At 34.9% G+C, this 20,405-nt stretch overlaps 1 protein-coding gene and 1 long non-coding RNA gene across 2 annotated transcripts in view; one reads left to right on the top strand and one right to left on the bottom strand.

Annotated features, from left to right (window-relative positions):
• The first annotated feature begins 1,274 nt into the window (after positions 1 to 1,274).
• The window catches only part of LOC129002205 (activating transcription factor 7-interacting protein 1), a 49,628-nt gene continuing 30,497 nt past the window's right edge, over positions 1,275 to 20,405 (top strand). The window contains exon 1 of the mRNA XM_054429846.1: positions 1,275 to 1,391. The gene's annotated coding sequence lies outside the window, so the exon portion shown is untranslated. The remainder of the gene's footprint in view (positions 1,392 to 20,405) is intronic.
• LOC129002206 (uncharacterized) lies at positions 8,703 to 13,073 on the bottom strand. The gene is made up of 4 exons (XR_008491554.1): positions 12,821 to 13,073; positions 11,804 to 11,969; positions 10,457 to 10,567; positions 8,703 to 8,815 (listed from the first exon to the last, which is right to left on the bottom strand). It is a non-coding gene; the product is annotated as an uncharacterized LOC129002206 (long non-coding RNA).

Genomic DNA, 20,405 nt, shown 5'->3' with positions numbered 1-20,405 from the left:
AGTAACTGTATCACGCCTAAACTACTGTAAATACAAAACTGTACTACTGTAGTAAATATAAAAGCCTCTATAGTACACATATATTTTTTCATTTTGTGGACTTATCTTTTTTTATTAAAAGGGATAAAATATAATAAATATTTTGGAAATTAAATTGTTGAGTTTATTTTTAAAAGTGAAAGTCCATGTTTCCTACTAAAAATGGTAGGTAGCATTTCGGCTAACATCCTGGTCCATCGTTTGTAGGAATCTTCATCTTGTAGGTGTTTTTCATAATACTGTATAGATAGGCTACTAATGATATGCCAATGCATTATTTAAAAACACGTTATCTCTATTTCTTCAACTTGGCGTTCTATGAATGTACTAAGATTGCTCAAGTCAAGAAACAGTCATATTACAGTCCTGTGTCAATTAGGTTTTATTTTCTGTTAAATATATCAAATTGTCCAGGCTTTCTAGCTTTTTTCGATGTAATATGAACTATACCCAAATGCATGCAGTAAATATTTAGTTTCAACAAAGTAAGTACATTTCTGTAGCCCATGTTTCCTTGAATTGCAACTGAACTAACATTAACAGCAATTGAATTATCCAGCTGATCATAATGTAAACAAATAGTATGTTCTTCATAAGGATAACATGGGGACTTAAAAAGCCACTGGGACAGAGCCCAAGGGGCTTTTTAAAACAATTAAGGCTAGTTTACAGATCTACGTGACACGCTTCCACGTTTCCAATGAGACGTGGATGGTCAACATTGGTTAAGGAATGGCGGAGGATTTCAACGGCCAAATTTCGTGTTGCCGTATTAGTTTTATAGAAATAGATGGGTGGCAAAGTATATTGTACACGTATAATATATGGTGGGGTGGTAATTGATATCAACGACAAAGTGCTTACTGTAGTAATTTTAGCTCCTGGTGAAAAGGACGGTTCACTTCTTGTAAATGAAGAAGTTCACCCTTAGTTTTTTTAACTTCAGCCATTAGTCACGTAAGTTCAGCTTTTATAATTAGACTATTAAAAAATAAAATACGATTGTTTTAAATAAAAAAAGTTTTTTATCAGATCATATTCGTTATTTTATTACTATTTTCTATCAGATAAAATATTAGCATTTAAATTTGAATTGTGAGCAAAGCCACGACGGGGTAAGGTAAGTTCGAGTTGTCAGTGTTGTTTGTTGTTTTGTTACCCACAATCCTCATTCGGGTTCATTCGGCTACCTTCGGCTCTACTCGTTACTCGGAAATCCCCTCCCCTCCCGGCTCCCGATCCTTTCGATTGTTGATGTTTGTTTTGTGAATGTGTGTAAATTCTGTTTTTTAATATCCTAGTTATATTAGGTTCGATCGTCACTGACTATCGTTTGTAGCAGAATCTTTCAGGTAAGGCGAACCATATTTTTAGCTGTATTCATAAATTAGTTTATTTTATGGTGGTAAGATTGATTTTTCTCGATTCGATTTTCTGGTTGTGTAGTTTGAGGTTATGAATGTTGAGTTTCACTGGATTCCCGCTCATGCCTATCAGCGCTGTCTGTCTGCGGGCTAAGAGATAGGCCAATCCAAAGCCTAAACGCCATGTCAACTAACATGTCACGTCGGGGTGTACTTGTTTGGAGATGGACAGAACGTAAACAATAATTATCCATACAACCCCAGAATGTCGATAAGCTATAATGTTGATATTAGGTTTTTCGGCAGATATCTGGGCGACTAGAAATGAACTTAGGCTACGTAGGTATGCTGCACAAAAGTAATCCACAGTTGTCCTTTGCCTTTGCGGACTGAAGAATTGTCAAGTCGTATGAAAATGCCATCATCACTAGTGTCGTATTTACACTAAAGTGTCAATGGCGATTGGAGGTCCATGGTCATTGGTATAATGAGAAGAAAACGGACAGCGAGTCCCAGACAAATGAAAATAGCCCAGATTCAGTTTGTGCGAAAAAACTGGATTGACCTGACATTTGTTAATCAGGTTTACTGGGAAGGAAGACGGACAGTGGGTCCCAGACACAACAACCAGTTCAGACAAACAGGCCCGACCTATGTTGGTTGCCCCATATGGTGAAAGTACTGCCAAAGGACAAAGGTTGACTTGGCATAGATTTTTTATCGAAAAACTAACTCAGCCCGTATAGAAAAATGTTTATAAGCTTTATATAGACCAATAGACATGGATACGGTTCGGATAGGTTAGGCACACCACAGGCTAAGTTAGGTTCTATTTAAACTTGAAACTCCCATCATTAGTAGCATAGCCTGGATTTTAACAGCGCTAGTTTTTGAAAGCAGCTTCGTTCTTAGCCATTGTTTACATGTTCAAATTTGTTTGGAAACCCAAAGATAGTGAAAACAAAGGGTAGAACCTAAACTATGACCTCTTATCGTTATCACAACTTTTACTACCATGTCCATACAAGTATCTTCATGAGCCATGTCACCATGTGTCCTGCACGTTTGAGATTGCGCTTTCCCTTTCTCTTGCTAGACTACACAATGCATATACTACTACTGTATTTCACCAATGGCTGTAAATCGTCTTCATCAGTATCAGTAGTAGCCATATTACATTTTAGTCCCATAAGAGCAATGTTAACTTTGTAACAGAATTAAAAAAAAACAGCTGTAGTGATAAAATAATGATTAAAAGTGGTAAAATTAAGGTTTAGTGGTCCTCTAGGGACTCAGGGAGTCAAGATTTTATTTTTGCCAGTTCCCCTCCACTTAACAAGTTAATGAGCCTTTAATTAAATAATCGATTAAGAAAAGACGGAAACAAATATTTAAAATATAATTCCCTTATTCCCTAGTACGCTAGTACCTACTCTATGTTATTAACCAAATTATAAATGTTCAAAACTAAATATTTATAAATAATACCGGCATGCTGCTTCAAATAATGAGTAATGTTCTGTCAAAATTAACATTGCTCTTATGGTACTAAAATCCAATATGGCTACCACTGATGAAGACTCAAGTATTTTCCCCGGAAGTTGATAAATGTAGTTCGTTAAACTAACAGCCTGTCAGATTAACGAACAGTATAGATCATAACAATACATCATACATCATAAAAATCATAAAAATCTTAAAGTAACGTAAATTGAGTCACTTTTAAACACTTAAAAAACTAATTATTTTTTTTTTTTAACCTTTCGAGGTATAAGAGCTCTAATATAACTATTCAACTACATTGATGCCAAATTTCAAGAACATCTGTTGAAAAACGGCCTCCTAAACGGGTGACCAAATTAACATGTTTTGTCGGAGGCTATTTCGCTACTAGCCTTTTACAAAACTTCGCTTAGGTGGCAGATGAATCACCGACGTGTCTATTCAGTAGTTGTGTGTTTCCGATGTTTTCATAATGGCGCGCATAATGACCCCGCGCTACCCTCCCGTCTACAACACCTTCCCCCAAGGCCATATCCCCAAAACGCAGGGTGATGAAGACTCTTTCACCACCCATGACTCAAAAATTAAGCAATGAACCAAATTATCTAACATTTTCCACAAAGAAATTTCTAACGGATTATACCTCCTGTGTCCCTATTTCCGTTTTGGTAATAATTTTTAAAAAGGCCTAAATATGGACTATGCTTCCGGGCTTTCAAGATTTTGAGATCGTTTCGAAGTATAAAATATGGATTGATCTCCATGGCAACGAGAATAATTAAATTCTTGTTGTACACAGCAGCACACAGCTGATAGAACCAAATAAAATAGAATATTTTCAAAAGCTAAGTGTTGCGTTACTTCTTATTCTATTTTGAAGCCAATGATTATAGAAAATTAGTATTACTCCATAATAAATTGTAATAATTGATTGCAGCAGTGTTATGTTATGTTAAGATATTTTTTTGAAATTGAATTTCAAACAAAGTTGCAAAGCAGGGGGTAATACAAATTAGCGTATTATTAATAAACAAAAACCTCAATTAATTAAGATAGTTAAAATGTAAACAGTAAATGACCTTGGTACCCAGTACAGGTAATTATAGCACACCTGTGTTCTGTGTAATCAGGTGAAATGTTCAGAAACATGAATGAATTAATTTCTAAATAGCAACAACGTAATCAAAACAGGTTGTACATTGAAACTTATTTTGAACAAACAGAGGCAAATGCATATACAGTATTGTCCAGCTTATTCTACCAACTGCCATGAAAGATCAAGCAGAAAACTCTTCAGTGTAATGTGGTTGTGGTTATTTATATTAAATAAAATAAAAATTAAACATATCTACTTACCGCTTACTTTTGATGTCTTTGTCACGACCATTCGATCGGCGAATCGTTAATTTTCTTCCTTTCTTCTAGGTCTTCTGGTTGTATTTTATGGAATGCGCGTTCTCCAGTTTACTCTTTTGTTGTGTATGTAATAGCCAATTTTACACAATCTAATAGGTACAATTTTAATCTGTGTCTACAATAGTTATTTGTGTAACTAGTGGTGAAAGTGGCACTTTGCTGCACACGAGAGCAATGTTTACTGCACTCGAGAGGAATGATCTCGAGTGCAGCAAAGGCCTTTTTGCGCTCGTGTTACACATTATATTTTTCCTACAGTCACTATAAAGCATATAAATAATTAGTCTTTCAAATACTATACAACACGTTTTTAGGTTCAGCTGGCAACACAAATAGGTGCCCTAGAGAAGGTAGTACCCGGTCCGTATCACTCCGCTATTTTTCCTCGGCAAGAAATGTGCTCCGCGTTTTGAGAATATAGTTCCGTATGTTTTTGTAATTTGTAGTGGTTTCCGCGCCTAAAAAAATGCTTTAAAGGTATTTTCTTGTTTATTAAGATCGTAGGAGTGTTTTAAAAACGTTTAAAGGAAAAGTCCAGAAAGTACAGAAATACCGAAACTATAAACACGAAATGACAGGTTAAATCGTAGTTATAATAGTCAATCAGCTGCTCATAGTATTATTATCTTTAAGTGTTGCCAACTTATTTCCAAGCGTACACGGATTACGTTCATAATAGAACCACGCTGTTTTGTGTTGTTTCGTTGGAATCCTGATGTGCGGCAAAGTATAAACCGTACGACAAAGTGTAAACCGTACGGCAAAGTATAAATATGCAGCAATTAGCAGCTTTCTGTACTATAAACAGTACAAGGAAGCCAACTTTGTCGGGTGACTGTAGGAAAAGTTTTTTCCCTGCAGTCACCCGACAAAGTTGGCTTCCTTGCACTGATTATCGTACAGAAAGCTGCTAATTGCTGCATTTACTTACTTTGTCGCACCGTTTGTATTTTGTCGCACGGTTTATACTTTGGCGCACACCAGTATTCTACCAAACAACGCAAAACAGTGTGGTTTTATTATACATGTATCCGAGTACACTTAGAAATAGGTTGGCAACACTTAAAGATACTATTAATATGATCAGCTGATTGGCTATTTATACTACGATTTAAATCCTGTCATTTCGTGTTTATATTCTATTTTCGTCAATCGCTTGGTTTGAAAATAACCTGAAGTGTAGTATTTGAAAGGATAATTATAAATGGGCCTTCATTTGAGAATAATGAACGCAGTGATTGTGAATATATGTGTACACCAGAAGAAATCGGTAGCAGAAACTGTAAAGCATTTTTCACCTGTTTCCTGAAAAATCAAGAAAGAAGTGTGAACGAGCATACAAACTATTTTCTTCTTGGTGCGTAAGTAAGAAAGTTACAAAATTACTTGTTTATTCTGTTTATACTGATTATTACTGTTTACAAGTGTATTCTTGGAAATAATTAACACCTAACAGATACTACGACTACAATCAGCTGGTGCAGTGTTTCCCATTCCGTTCAACGCTTGGGTTTAACCACGACCACGAATAGACCCTACTAGATATGTTCAATTCTATTAGTATTGGATTCGGGCGAACAACGTCATCTGTTTATGTTTATGATCCATACCGGTATTTTTCTAGTATTCGTGAGTTTAAACTAGGCTAGCCTAAAAAACGTGTTGTATAGTGTTTGAAAGACTAATTATTTATATGCTTTATAGTGATTGTAGGAAAAATATAGTGTGTGAAAAGTATAATATAACACTACGAGCGCAAAATGCTTTTGCTCACTAGTTACACAAATAACTATTTCGCTTGATTTTAGATGTTAGGGTAGTAGATTGTTGACCCTTGATCTAGAGTATGTTATTGTTGTTATGTGTATATTGATGTTTTTTTCTTGTATAGTAGTTGTTATTGTCTTCGGTTGGGTTTTGATCGGATTGTCATGATTATGGCATCGCAGAGATTGGGATAACTGTAATTATATTGTATTGGATGAAGAAGGGCTTATGATGAGTGATTTTTTTCTGTTCGTTGTCAAATCAAGGTATTCCAGTGATGACCGCGTAGTTGTAAGATAGACTAGAGACCGACGTTTCGGATGTAGCAGCTATCCATCTTCGGAGCAAACTACTACTACTAGGGATTATGCTTAGGCGGGTTACACACCGGTATCGCGGATATGATGTCGCCGATATTTTTCGTGTCCGCGACATGCCCCTCGAAAACCAACCTATGTTATCTTATGGAGCTTTACACACCAGTGTCGCAGACACGTTGCCCGCGACTCGTGTCGCAGACGCGTGTCTCGAGCGAACCAACCGGTCGGTGTTTGGACAGACATGTCTCGGTCTCTTGGGCCCGCGCATGCGCAGAACACGTTTCTAGTAGTTTTGGCGCTTTTTTACTTACTTTATTGCCTTATGGTGTGGAATGTAGTATTGTGATATTATAATACTTCAATTGACACCATAAGGAAATTACGTAAGTACTGTAATACAATTAATTACAATGTGTTTTGGAAAAATTACCATGAAGTTATCTTTAATGTTTTTGTAGAAAGAACAAGAGCAACCACATATCATCTTCTTCTGACGATGACATTATTCAAACTGATGAATGTTGTGATTCCTTCACTTTCATGTCGCCAGCACGTGCCTCTTCCCATGGTTGCATTTTATTACATGTCGCAGACATCATGTCCGCGACATCAGAAATATCGGCGACATCATATCCGCGATACCGGTGTGTAACCCGCCTTAATCTATGCTACTATCCAACTACTACTACTATCCAACTGCTACTATTCAACTGAAGTGGGTCGTAAACGTCGTTGTACAGTATGTTATATTGTGGTTGGGGATGGGGTGGCGAAGGTAATTTCTGTTGGTTTCTTCCTTCTGTTAGTTTATTATTCGGATTGCCTTGTGGATCAAGAGCTTTGTCATGTTCGTTGTCCCTTAGGCCCCGTTTATGCACCAAGAGCGGGAGCGGTAGCGATTTTCAACACCATTGAGTTGGGGCTATTTATGCACGAAGAGCGATAGCGGTAGCGGTTGACCTCCCGCTGCGGTTTCTAATTCGACCGCTGTGTAGTTAGAAATCGCAGTGGTTGCTTGGGAAAGAGCGGTTTTCAACTACATTGAGTCAAATGGGACTGTTTATGCACGGCGGGAGCGGGAGCGGCTGCAGCCAGGGTTGCCAACCTGACCCACGCGCACGTGCATTTAGGACAAATAGTTGTGTTAATTATTTGGCAGAGTTTGAGTTGGCAAGACTGTGTCCCCCTCCCATTCTCCTTTGACCAACCGCTACCGCTATCGCTTGCACAATTTTGACAAAATTTTCACAGCGGGAGCGGGCCCGCTATTGCCCCGCTCCCGCTCTTGGTGCATAAACGGGGCCTTAGATTGTCTGGGCTGCCGAGATAGCCCTGAGTGGATATAGTGATCGCCTTCAAATCTGAAGGTCGCTGGTTCGAATCCAAGCGAGATCGTTTCCAGACACAGATGCTATTTGCCATTGGGCTATGAATTAATGATGCTATCTAACAAAATGGTCGACGTTAGATAGTAGGGTTTACGCTCTCTTTCAAAACGTAAAAATGCCACTGGCGTAAAAACACAAAAAATCCTCAGTGTTCAACCTTGTAGCACAAATGTGATGCAAATTTTTAGTGAATACCCACATAGCACCGAATATTTATTTGATATCAAATAGCTATCAAATTTTTGACATTTGAATATCAAATTGATATTCACGAACATTTGTTTGATATCAAATAAACGTTCAATTTAGGTTCAAACGTCACTCAATTTTACATCAAATAAATATTCAAATTGAATATAAAATAAATATCAAATTTGACATTCATAAATTTATTGGTAAAATATAATAAAGAGAATATGATTGAATTTACATTCACATTTTAAATATGATGGTGATAAATATTGATATAACATTTTTGACATTCGAATATTAAATTAATATTCGCGAACATTCATTTGATATCAAATAAATGGTCAATTTAGGTTCAACCTCACTTAATTTGACATTAAATAAATATTAAATTGAATATCAAATAAATGTCTCATACATTTATTGGTAAAATATGTTTAGAAGAATTAGGTTGCATTTTTTCACATTTCAAAATTCATGGCGATTAAAATAATATCAGTTCAGAGTTCTTTACTGTTCTTACCTTGATTTGACTTATTATTCTGAAGTTATAGGTAGTTTGTTTAAGTTCTTGGGTGACCCAAAAATGTAAATATATATATATATATTTCTTATTTGACAAAACATTAACAAAAGTCTCACAAAACATATTTGCTTAAAACAAAATTGCATTCAAGGAAAACATTTTAAAGAAAAAACTTTGTATGATAAAATAAGTTTAATTAAAAATTATTTAAACACAAATATAAAAAAGATATGTACAATTTACAAAAAAATAATTCTGGTCTTCTTCATCTCCCAAATGGCCTTCTTGAGTTTTCTATTGTTCCTGTAAAAGAGGTTCAACAGAGTTATTTCCTAAGACCGCTATAGATAAAATATAATATGTTAGACAAGGGGTCTCCAACCCTTTTTCCTCGGTGAGCACTTTTTTGTCTAAAAACGCCACCGATTTAGCGACTAACGTTAATTGTTCGCTACTCTATCGAATCACAACATCATCTACTATCGATGCGATTGTAGTTGTCGTTTGTCACAAGGTAAAGGCTTTTTGTGATACGGACGAAATGAGAGCATTCTATTATAAAATTAAAATGTCGTAACCTAACCAAATTAACCAAACTTGCTGATTGTGAAAAAATTGAATTAAGGTTTACTACGGACAAAATGAGAGCATTCTATTATAAAATTAAACTGTCATAAGCTAACCTAACTTGCTGATAATATAAAAAAATATACAAGATAAAAATTGAATGAAGATTAGATTTAACAAGGTTAGGTTTGCAGCCATGGAGAAGGTAAAAAGTTTTTTTGAGCATACGTCAATAGTATAGGATAAAGTAAATAAGTTTGCCAAATTTTATCAAAATCTATCCATAAACAAATAAACTACATAGTTTCCTTTTTTAATAATCTAAAATATAGTTCTGTTCATAAAATAAAATTATAAATGCCTCTAATTCTAACGAAAGATGTGCAATTAAGAAGTAATCACATTCTAAGCTAAATCTTTGACAAAAAGTTCAATGATTTTTTAGTGAGAATAGGCTATAAAATTTGACACTTAAAATGTCAGCTAGTTTAAGATTTCAATTTGTAGTTCTGCCAATTAGGATCAATTAAAAATATATATATTTAAATTAATCTGCCGCTACTTGACTACTACTAATATTCCCCTAGGCCTATTGAGAAAAAATTAGCAAGTGAGAGACATTTACTATGTTCCTATTTAAATACGTTAACCTGCCAACTTGGAGACAGGGTATTGTACACAAATTTTGTTGAATGGGGAAGAGACAGTTAATTGCTCTTAATTATGGTATGAGCCGCGAGGTAAATAAATATCCCATGGCTGAGCCTGCATTCATTGACAAAGTTCTCTTTTTACACCTCAAGGAAATCACGGTCAACAATGAAGGGTGTTGCTGGGATTGCAAAAGACAATCACGTCACCGTCGAGACTGCAGTATAATATGCTCGTGAGTCTTGGCGAGATCACGATATAGCTGAGACCACCTGACCACACGTGTTTACGCAATCGTGGGAGAATATAATTGGTGTTTGCTATAAAAAATAATAATTTTCAAAAACGTATGCTGGCTTTCTGCTGGCTGGAATAAAACTGCATGAGGGCCGGATGTAGCCCACAGGCTGTAGGTTGGAGACCCCTTCGTTAGGCATTTTTAAGACCTATTTTTTTACTATACCTGTACTTTATAATTAAATTTGTCGATAAGGCATTGAGTTCTTGACAATAAAGAAAAAAGAGATGGATAACACCGCAGATATCCAAATGGCTTTGCTCATTTGCATAGCCTGTCACTGAAAATTCACAATTTGAAAAGAAAACATCACAGTAGTTAGATGTCGGCCTAATCTGTTAATTATAATAAAATTTAAGTTCTATATTAGGTAATTAGATAAGCAATCTTTTCTTTAACCTAAATTATAAATAACACAATAAATTTACCTTGCATCAATCCTAAACTTTGCTGGGCGAAGCCAATTCTTGATTATAGTAGCAACAACATATATTTCCATTACACCACGATCCTAGTGTTCTTGCGTACCGGTTCTGCCTCTGTATAAAAGAGATTAGTATTAGCACTAGAATTTGTATATATTTTAATTTTCCTGATCAACACCCAGGATAGCCTACAACTAGGTACACATATTAAATTGTTAGTGAAATCTATTTTATATTTTGATGGCATTTGCTTCTTTTGAGAAAATTTTGACCTAGGTACAGTAGAGTCCCGCAAACTCGGCGTAATGTGGACTGGAATTGTGCCGAGTTTGTGAAATGCCGGGTTATCAGGAACTAGAGTTAAAAATAAGAACGATACAAATTTTAAGCTTTTTAACTGCCTTTTTTAATTAGATTTATAATACAAGTCAGTATTAAGTCATCGGATATAGTACAACAAATCCTTAGTACGAGTTACAAATGATTATACCAGAGCTGACTTGTGTCCATGTTTAACTCGGACTCAAAAAATGACTAATTTTTTTAGCCAGGTGATGGCTGAGTTATCCAGACTGCCGGGTTATCGAGTGCCGAGTTTGCGGGACTCTACTGTAGTGGTAAAAGTAATCCTCAGTCACTTGAACGGACAAATATTGGGGTGAGCACTGACTGAAATGAGTGCAACGGTCGGATGTAGTTTGGTGTGTTTGTGGTAGGATGGTGTTTGGTGTGAGGCCTATGTGTGCGTTTAAAAAAATTCAACTAATACAGTTTTCTTTTACACAAGTTAGCACTGCCGGAATATTTATATAGTGTAAATCAAAGACTTCCTATATAAGTGGGTCACAAAAAAGAGAAACTCTCTTAACTGTGTGATGAACCTTAGGCTACGTTATTACCCAATAGGTACCTATCATGAATTAGGTTGTGTTTTGGTGGTAGAGCCTAACTTATCTACAGTTCCTAAGAGAACCTGCGATATATTATCGGACGGTATATATATCTGATTTGATATTAATATTGCAAAACCAATTCACCAAATCTGCAAATCATAACTCAATTTGATGTTTACATAGTGAAAAAACATAGGGAACGATGTATTGAATCGGATAATTATTGATATATAATGTTATTCATCCAATAATATATCGCAGGTTCTCTGCGGAACTGTACCCGTTATGGCAAAAAAGACATACACAGTCATGGCGAATCAAACAGAAAAATTGAAATAAAAACACCAAAGATTGAAACTTTATTTTAACTTATTTTAACTTTGAGAAAACCTAATTGAAATATATGTATGTCTACCTATTATTAATGTCTGATTGTAAATAAAAAAAAGAAACTTACGCAAGATAGCTGGCTTCAGATGCAGATTGCAAAAGAAAAATTTATTCCTCCTTCCCAGCCTACAGGCTGCTAGACAGCCACTTTGTCACTCGGGAGAATTGGTACCGTAGGCAAATTATTCACTGCTACCAAATAATAACTTCCACCAAAGCTGCAGAGTTATCAACTGAAACAATGGAGAGAAAACTACTTTTAGTTAAATTCATGCATACCTTTTTCTGGCCTAAATATGTATCAAGATTAGTTAGGCCTAATCATTGGTTGGTAAAGGAAGCAGACAACAACTAAAATACAAAAGACTAAGAGACAATACAGGGGTAGACTTTCGTATCTGTTGTCAAAAACAACCAAATGAAAATATCGATCGTTAAGCCTATGTTCATTCAGTTGTTTTTGACAACAGATACGGAAGTGTACCCCAATTCAGTTATAAAGGAAAATGGATTTCAAATAGGCTAGGCTATTTCTTTTATAATACCGGTAAATTGTAACCTGGTTGAGGTAGAATATGTTAGGCCTAGGCTAGCCTAAATTAAGTTAACTTATTCTTGATGGTGAATTTACATAAACTTAAGTTAGTGACTGACGTAAAATATAACCCACATAACTTAGTAATATTTCAAAATTAGCCTAACAACGTATTACAACACAGTAGGCCTATGGTATTCCATTTGCCTTGTAAACCAGTAAGTTAGTCCTACTTACTAGCCTATATATTGAACACTATTTTCATCCGGAAGTTGCCCTTTGAAGCTAAATAAACTACTGGTTCAGTAAGAACTAAGCAAGCCGCCTAACTTAGTAGCTTACGCCTAGGCCTAATTAGTATGCAGAAAAATACTTCCTCTAAAACAGATTGCCTATTTTGAGGTTTCAGATTTATCTATTTAAACTTAAGTTAAGGCATTAGGAATGATAAGTTGGCCAATTTAATTTGTACAGTAGCTTAACTTAGGTCTAGGTAAGGCCAAGGCCTAAAATACGTCTATGTTACTAGGTATAGTGACTTATACTTACATACTCCAAGGATCAAAACGTGAAAAGATGTTCGGTGTAGGTTATGCCAATACCCAGTCACAAAAATAACAACTCTAAACTAACAGTGACACACACTAAACAAAATATCAGCACACTAAGTTAACTGATTTGAGGTTATGTCTTGTTCTTGAATCTTGATACTCTTGTTGCTTCCATAGTTTATTTTCACTACTTGTGTAGCCTACTCAACAAGTTAGTTGTCATAGGTACATTTTACATAACTCGTGTACTTTCCCTCAAAATGGGCAATTTGTTGGTTAATAAATAAATAAATCCACACCGTGAGTAAACTGGCCACCACTGGTCAGTGGTCGCGCGACGGATTTTGTAATTTGTTTTGTATTGTAATGTTTTGTTCTGTTTGCTGAGTTAGGTTAGAATTAAGTTGGTGTTTTGCCTTCAGTCTTCCTCTCTTCCTTTCATACGAATGGGCCAAGTCAAGCTCAAACTAGATACTTAACATACTTTTAGAGTTATATTACACTTAAAAAAAATTTAAATTTACGTTTGGTTTAATTTACTAGTAAAAATAAAATGATAAGGCCAATCGTTAAGAGTTTGACTTTTTTATTAATAAACAAATCTTTTAAAAAAGCTGTGTTTCCTATTCACTCTTCTTGAAATGTGTAGTAAGCCTAGATTCAGAAAAATATCAGATGTTCCAACAACTCCCCCCCCCCGCGAAAAGTCAAAATCCATCATCAATTAATTAAAAATTACAGTGTTCAGTTTTCCTTCCTATTATTAATTATTTTGAGATAATTGACCTCCGACCTCCATGTTACAAATTGAGGCTGGGGACTAATTCTTTACTCTAAAAAATTTAAAAAGTTAAATCTAAAAATTTTTAAAACTAGTATATTTGGAAATTTTCAAAGAGAAAATCAAATTTTTAACATTAAGAATATTTAGATAATATTCTAAATTTGATGTTATTTGACTTTGATATTTTGAAGATACAATAAATATTCAAAGTTTGACATTGTTTGACTTTGACATTTTGAACATTAAATGAATATCAAATAAATATCAAATTTTTGATTTGACATAGTTTGATATATTGAACGTTTATTTGATATCAAATAAATATTCTGTGCTATGTGGGTAGTAATTCTACCCGTCACAAAGCTAAATCCAAGAAACTAAGCACTCATTGAAATCCTGCTCTACCCACTTTGAAAACACACACACACTTCTATTACACTTTGAAGCTTGGTTAGAAAAAGCTGTCAAAGGGAAATAATTGAATTAATTATCCACAGACTGAAATTGTGACAGCTAATCAAATTTTTTTAGTCCCACCTTCACGCTAGGTTATGGTCCGGAACTGTTTCATACATTACTATAGGCACAGAAAACTATAGGCTAGTCCTAGATTGTTGCAGAACTATCACATAGATAAAATCCATTAGTGATTGGCGGGATTTGAACCCGGATCCTCGGGCTCCGAACCCACGCGCTCTACCACTGCTGATACACTACAGCTACGGATATTTGATCATTCTTGTAACCTTTAGTATCGTACCCACTTCAGTTCGAATAGTAGCTCTTCCAAAAGTCAGGCCTATCGCTATGTGCCTATTTTGAAATCGGGATTTAACCAAAAAAGGCACAATTTAATGACGAGCACAACGCCGTCATTAAAGATTTTTGATTGAAAGTTGGCCTTGGCCTACAAGTTTATCGTAACATTATTCACTCACATTTACCATCTCCAGAGAAAAACTAAGATGGGAAAACTCTTACCAACTGTCTTTAAATTGCTCCAATAGTCTAATGATTTCAACTAACCCAAAGGTTGAGGTTAGCCGAAGATAGCTTGAACTTTATTGTTCGCCATTGGTGAAGCTTAAACGAGAAATCTTAGGTGTTGGAGAAAGTCCAGGATGATAAGATATGGAATAAATAACAAGTTTTATTGACTCAGAAAATTCGTTGAATAATACACGCACGGCGAGTATTTGAACCTGTTTTCTTTTGAGTTTCGACGTCAATTGTTTTGTTTTGATCTTGAAGGCTGTTTATCTTAACGCCTTCAATTGTGGCGATCGAGGCTAGACTAGGCTATACAAACAAAGTGGTTTTCGGGGGACAGTAACGTTTTTACGTTCGTGTGCTGAGTAGTTTTAGTTGTAAATTTAAATAAAAATTATATTAAAACTTTCAAACTGATTTTATTTTAATGCTTTATTTAAAAATGCATGTTAAAATCGACATTTGAACTATTTAAATAGAGCTATATTCTAAATGAAGTTTCGTAAAAGCAAAACCTTGGTATTTCGAGAATTCTTCAATAGTAAATTTCAATTAACTAAAAATAAAAATTAAAATAATAAATATATAATTTTTTTTATTTCAATTTAACTTCAGTTAAGCAGACGTCTTACAATTTATTGTGCAAAAAGGCATTAAGCTGTGAGACCGTTGTACTATAATTAGAAATAATTGATACTGCAATTATTAACTAGACGAATTAAAGCTATAAATTTCCCCCTCTAGCTTCGGAAGGCGATGAAATTCAGTATACACCGTTGTGAAGGAATGTCCAAGCAAATCGTATGTCCGTCCAAAAAACATTGTGTAAGAATTTTTTCAGACAAAAAATTTTACTTATGAATTGTCCAAGTTTCTCAATCAGTGTCTCAAAATCATGTGAAATTTATGCGATCACATCCTATATATTTTATATATGCCTACTGAGTCTCAGTCTGAGAGTTTACATAACCGATGTTTTCAGCTCTGGTATAATGGGCGTGGCTCCCCCCACCACTCCGCGGTGACGTAATCAAAAGCCCACGAAAATCGATAGTGTGACGAGGCAGTTTTCGACCGTGCTCTTGCTGTGCTGGCTTTGCGTTAGTCTCTAAGCAGACTCAAACCGTACCAGTCGTGTTTTGGTTGATGGTTATGATTTCATAGCACTTCGTATGAGATATATTTCACAATATTTTTAGATACTGTGTATTGGTATAGAGTATATTAATTAAACAATATAACATTTGATTTAAAAATGCTTAAATTTTACTTTCTAACAACATATTATTTAACAAAGAGAAAATTATACCATACTGAAAATATATTTTGCCGTTTTTATTTTAATGGTTTTGATTATAACAAACTGTGTAACAATATTCAAGATAAAGTTAATATATCTAACGTCGTTAGTGTGCTTAGTCATCAATAATCGATTGTTTGAATAGGAAAATTTCCACGTCAAATAAACCTGATAGAAGCATTTTACGTCCTATTTTTTCGAATGTGGGCACATTTTATATATTCACAATGTACAAAAAAAGTATAAAAAAAAAACAAAAAACAATATAATGGATAAAATAATATAGGAATAGGCTACATCAAAACTGGAGCTATAATTATACACAGATGTGGGTGGAAAAACAAATGTCTAATCGCTATGTAGTTAACTGCTACTGTCCTAATAAATTAATTAGTTATTTGACCATTTTCGTGCGGTTTTCTACACCATAGCTGCAGAGGTGTCTCATTTTCTGTATATGATAAACAAAAAATGTAATTTTCATTTGCAGCGTATTTCCGTGATTAGAGCAAATTGAATGTGAAATCAAAAGTACAGTATCCATAAATTAGCCAACTTTGTATAAATTAGCGTATTCTCTAGAGCATTGAACAAAAGTGACTAGAGGCTTACAGAATATTTCTGGTCCAGCGATCTTAAATAGGAGATTTGTAGTTGACGCAAGGTAGCAACTGCCAACTAACCGAGCAGAGCTTACACTGTCAAAACCAATACTGCACACACTGCCAAATTGAAATTATTTCAAAATTCCCAATATTTGGTTTTATTTTTTTAAACATACAGCAGAAAACTTGCTAACTAACTGACTTAGTGAATTTCTATTTTTTATACAGTAGCTGTATTTTCACTTAATATTTTACACAATTGCGTATTGTCGATTTCAAAACATTAGGTTTAACGAGTTTGCTGCTACGCGGTTGGAAAGAAGTGTTTTTTTTTAGTAATGTCAATAGAAAAAAATAAATAAATTTGCCAAACTTGATAAAAATATAACCGTAAACAAAAAACTTCATCAATTTACTTGTTATATGAATGAAATAAGAATTTTAAATGTAGGCCTGCAGTTTTTTTCTCCATTACTTTTTTCGTTTCCACAAACAGAACTAATTTTTTTACAATTTAAGAAGACTATAATAAAAGTTGAGGATTTTCGTGTTTTATGAGTAACAATTTTTGTTTTATAAGTTTTATGAGAATTATTAAAATTTCATTTTTAAGGCATGGTGTTTTTGTTTTCTGGGGGAAATGAGAATAAAACAAATCTGCCTCGGGTCTTTACCGTGACACCTGGTAATGTAGCTTGTAGCTTATTCCCTATATCGCCAAACCCAACGATCAAATAAGACCAATAGATGGAGCATGTTGGCCGCGACGTGAAGCCAGTATTTTTCACTAATCTTAACTAAAGCTGGGTTTTCCTAGACGCGGAGTCGGCCAGCGGAGAGCGGACAACGGAGAGCGGACTCAGCTGGTCTTAGGTAATTTAATGTTACTGTTTTCCTAGCAGCGGAGCGGAATGCCATGTTAATTTCAATTCCGCTCTCCGTTGTCCGCTCTCCGCTGGCCGACTCCGCGTCTAGGAAAACCCAGCTTAAGATGGCGGCTGCCGGCTGTGATGAGCCCTAGTACCGCGCGCAACTAATTAAATGTTAGTCGATAGCAATGGTATCCATGACAATACGCCTTTGTATTACAAATATTTCTGTTACTAACACAATGACCTTCAAAATACGCTTTTGATTTTTCTTCTAGCGTTTACCGTTTCTTAGAAAAAGTTAGTTTACATAATTAACAACAAAAACTTTTTGGGCGAAAGGGAAATTCTGAAAAGCTACAAATCTGTTTATAATATATGTATCTACATCGCAATAAAGTTTGATAAAGTTCTGATGTTTGGTTTACAATCTACGAATTTTCAAAGTGACAAGATAGTTTCTGAAACTCTTTGTACAACTCTCCTTTATATTCAGACTGTAATATTAATTTTTATGAAAGAGCTAAAAATGTTAATTTTTAGATGAATACAAAGAATAAAACGAAGAAGATTTATATGTAATCCATTTTTTTCTAATTAGTTTAGTAACTTTTCTGTATAGCTCCAAATTTGAGTATCTAAACTGTATTACAAGAGTGAGGTTGTATGCAGAATCTGCCCGCATGACGCCACGCGGCGCGGCGGGTAGCCCCTATATTACAATTTAAATTACAACCAAACTACACCAGCTAAAAATTTAAAAAAATATTATCCAAAAGGTTCAACTCTTTAGCTACAAAATCCACCGTTTTTTAACTTACCTGACCAAAAAATAAAAAAAAGTAGCAGCCGACGAACTTTTTCATGTCATATTTTAAAACTCATCTAAAAGTACCGACTTTATTTGAATATTTAAAATAGAAAATACTAACTTTTAAGCTTTTAATTAAAACCAATAGTGTCATAGACTTATTGACTTCACTCATACGAAGTTTCAACCATATAACTTAAGTCTAAGTAGGCTAAATGTCGAGTTATTTTGAAGCGGAACATTGAGTTTTGGTGCCGTTTTCATCGACATCTAGCGCTTCTATCCTACAGTAAGATGGCGGACCTGGCTTCACCTGCTTTAATGTTAGTTAGATAGGCGTGCTCCATCTATTGATCTTATGTGATCGTTGGCCAAACCACAGAAAACGTACTACTATAACCCAGAATGCCAACCGCATGGTAAAAAGCATTAAGTGTTTTGAGAGAGCATTTGTTTTTATAGTGTTTGTTTTTATAGTAGTACGTTTTCTGTGGCCAAACGTAAATAAGGATTCTTCATGCGACGTCGTTTGGATTGGGACTTATTTCGCAAGAAAGACATGTGAAACAATTACTTGTATTTTTCTTTCAAAGCAGCATGAAAATTCCATACAGCTTTGAAAGAACATGGAATGGTATCACATTTTTGGGGAATCTCGAAAAAGTAAAACAAAATCTTTCTGTTGTTCAAAATTATTGTGGATATTCTCCATAACGATAAAAAAATCACGACGTTTCGGGATCTGAGATTTGATCGCGTCTTCAGGTGAAAAAGTACACAAACAGGAAAAGTACATGCAGCCACATTTAATCCTCAGTCTAAACTATGAAGTGTAATTTTTTTAGTCAAACGGGTTGTGTGACGGTCCCAAAAATTCCCAGACCCATTACATATCGTAGCGAATTCTCTTTGTTTCATTCGGCTACCTGTCACAGTTGTGTAAATGCGAGAAAAAGTAACAACCAAAAAGTACCGCCAATCACATTATCGATTCGATTTATCGTAGTTTTAAGCCCAATGCCAATGCGAAGGTCTTGGCACACAGTTATTATTGTTGCTTTATCAGTTTGGATTTTAAGTTGTTTAGTACTCTCTGGAACTTTAATTAAATTTGTTTGCGTGGTGTCTTGTCATACATATAAACAATTATAAAAAAAAACTACCCAATTGTTAAAAAACAATCAGTTTGCTCAATGAAAAAGCATGTCGATTCAGAAGAGATGAAATGAATAATAAGGCAACAGTCTCTGGCCAAATCAAATAATATCAAATAATACTGTGGCAAAATGCGTTGTACGAAATAATTTATTTCATATATCTTTCCTGAGAGACCGTTTCACGAACTGAAGTAGTACTTTTAACCCCTCAAAATTTGCAAAATATTGCATGGCTTTCCATGGAAGCCACAAAGAAGTTGGCAGTTTGCAGACTGAGGTATAGACAAATTATATACAACTTAAATTATTTAAGATTGGTTAAAGTTGATTCCTGGACCGCCATTTCAAAATCATTCTTGAGTTTTTACTACATCCGTTTATTTTGGAAGAAAATAAATAACAATCGTTTGAATTTTTAAGTTATTTTCCAACTTGTATTAAATTTTCTAACAATGTTTTGCCATTGTGTTTTCAGCTATTCAGCTAGGCCTAGGTCAATTTCAGATTATTTTAAGTGTTTTCAACAAATTTGTATACATAAGATAAGGTTTGGCAGCTCCTTATATCACATCCGGTTATTTTGGGAAAGATAAAAACTTGTTGACGAAGTGTATGATGAAGAAAATCTCGAATGCTGTGCGAAGAAGTACAACGATCACCTGATGCTTAACCTACGAAAATGTTCATCGGATTTTTTTTAATAGTTCAACCACCGACATCGACTGTGATGTCAATCAGTAAATTTTCTGACGTTCTCGCTTTTAACTCCGCACATCAATTCAGGTCAATGCCATTTTGTTGAGCTGCGCGCGCACCCAAGGCTACATCATATGTTGCAACTGCGTAGATGAAGATTTTCAGCACTCTCATCACTCTTTCACTTTTAATACAGTATTGGGGATAGTTTTGTCACAAGATGTCACTTTCTATTGTAAACACTTCATGAGTGGCAACAGTGGCACCGGCGGTGAATTGAGAGTTTAAAAAATGGTATTTTATTCAACAGTTATCAACGCGCATCTTCCTGCGCAGACGAGCGGTGTTGCCACATTTCTTGTTTCGGAAGA

This window comes from Macrosteles quadrilineatus, unplaced genomic scaffold, assembly GCF_028750875.1.
Source record: "Macrosteles quadrilineatus isolate MER2022 unplaced genomic scaffold, UCM_ALF_1.0 Scaffold_9__3_contigs__length_116548681, whole genome shotgun sequence".
Classification (NCBI taxonomy): domain Eukaryota; kingdom Metazoa; phylum Arthropoda; class Insecta; order Hemiptera; family Cicadellidae; genus Macrosteles; species Macrosteles quadrilineatus.
This window is presented reverse-complemented; position numbering and strand designations above follow the sequence as displayed.